Source organism: Cyprinus carpio, chromosome B7 (genome assembly GCF_018340385.1).
Source record: "Cyprinus carpio isolate SPL01 chromosome B7, ASM1834038v1, whole genome shotgun sequence".
Classification (NCBI taxonomy): domain Eukaryota; kingdom Metazoa; phylum Chordata; class Actinopteri; order Cypriniformes; family Cyprinidae; genus Cyprinus; species Cyprinus carpio.
The window spans coordinates 8,779,699-8,781,615 of record NC_056603.1 but is presented as its reverse complement, the minus strand read 5'-3'; the positions used below and the strand labels follow the sequence as shown (position 1 = coordinate 8,781,615).

General features: G+C 42.3%; 1 long non-coding RNA gene across 1 annotated transcript; it reads right to left on the bottom strand.

Annotated features, from left to right (window-relative positions):
* Nucleotides 1-895: 895 nt before the first annotated feature.
* Nucleotides 896-1,585, bottom strand: LOC122137861. Its single transcript, XR_006155096.1, has 3 exons — nucleotides 1,468-1,585; nucleotides 1,159-1,349; nucleotides 896-1,062 (listed from the first exon to the last, which is right to left on the bottom strand). It is a non-coding gene; the product is annotated as an uncharacterized LOC122137861 (long non-coding RNA).
* Nucleotides 1,586-1,917: the final 332 nt, after the last annotated feature.

The following is a 1,917-nucleotide window of genomic DNA, read 5'->3' as shown; positions in this document are numbered from 1 at the left end:
TGCATTTCAATGGCTGTTCACCTTTTCCTGTAATACTTTCTCAAGATGAGAAATCTAAGATTTTTTTGTGGCTTTATTTGGACTAATCGGACCATTTTTAAAATGATACACAATAAGTATGCTGTCACGTGTCAGTGTTCTCCCTCACTCTGCTCACAGTTCCCTGATTATTGCCTGCACCTGCACCATGTTAGCAACACCCTCATCATCTCCAGCATAGTATAAGCACACACTTCTCTGTTCAGTGTCTGGTTTACTTGTTAGTATATGGACTTCTTACCTGTCTACTTACCTTCTGCGATAACTCCAGTGATCTTCTCCTGGGCTAAACTCCAGCGTTCCCCTGTCTTCACAATTTTCCATCATTTGTCTAATCGTTCAAGTGTCCAATCCTGAGAAGTGTTATCATTCCAGCGGATTCACGATCTCCACCAGCAACTACAGTTAAGCTCATTATTCTCCAGTATTGCCTTGCTCTATTGCTCTTGCCCATTGCTACTCACCTGCATTCCTTGAATAAAGATCTGTGTTGTTTGCATACAATCCTGTCTTGTATCTCTGTAACACTTACAAGCAAAGCACATATACAAAATATGGAATTATTTTATTTGATATAGAAAACAAAAGAAAATCTGACTTAATATGGCAGTAAACAGCACCGCTGATTTTTCATCCAATTTGATGGGAACCTTTCAATCTGGAAGCAACTGTTCTGGTGAACCGTTTTATGAGTGCATGGACTCCTATCCAGGAAACGTTTTCACTGGCTTCATCTCACTGTTGAACTGTGTTCTTATGCTGCCTGTGAACTGCTGGATTCTGTGGCTGTTGAGGAGAACGGCAGGTGTTGCATCTTCAGACTTTGTCATATTGAATCAGTCTGTTGCTGAGATCATTAGTTCGATTTCCCTCTGTACTTTTTTCTTGAGTGTTTTGCTTAATACGAAAGCTCTTACTCTTACCTGTATTTTCCTGTGCAGTACATTCATGGTGGGTCGACCGCTCTTTCAAGCCTTTTTCTGTGTGGAGCGATACCTGGCTGTGGTCCATCCACTGGTTTACCTGAAATACACAAAAGATACTAAAAGTAAAGTGACATTTGTTGGACTGGTCTGGCTGATAATCATGATTTTTGGATGGCATTTTGTGAGTTCCTACCCTAAAATGATTACGTTGTTTTGCACGGGATTGGTCGTTGTGACGTTACTTGTGTGTTCGTCTTGTTCTCTGATGATTTTGTGGGTTTTGAAGAGGCCCAAGCCAGGGGACGGAGAGAAAGCAGGAGCACATCAACAGAAGAGAAAGGCTTTTGTAGTCGTCACAGTCATCTTGATCACACTGGTGTTTGGCTATGGGACAATCTCATGTGTTATTCTGCTGAGGGATCATCTTTCATACCACACTTTTTGTTTTGCTCTAAGTTTAAGTTGGTGGACCCTTTTGCCAGTTGGTGCAGTTCAGCCTTACCTGTACCTGTTAAAAATGTCCAAGTTGCCATGCATCAGAAATGTTTAAAGCAACACTATTTAAATCAGTGGTCTCCAACCCTGCTCCTGGAGAGCTACTGTCCTGCAGATTTCAGCTCCAACCCCAATCAAACACACCTGAACCAGCTAATCAAGGTGTTCAGGGCTACTTGATAATTACAGACAGGTGTGTTGGAGCAGGGTTGGAACTGAAGTCTGCAGGATGGTAGCTCTCCAGGAGCAGGGTTGGAGATCCCTGATTTAAATTTTGGCACTCTAGTGGTTAGTAAACAGAACTGCACGCATCCTGCGGAAGAACATTCTAACTGGAGCTACTTCTCCAAGTTTATGTCTATGGCGATTCACGCAGGTATGTGTTACTCCGCAGCGGTGACGACCGAACAGGCTACAATAGTTCAAAAATAATCACTTATTATAAATGTACCGTAGT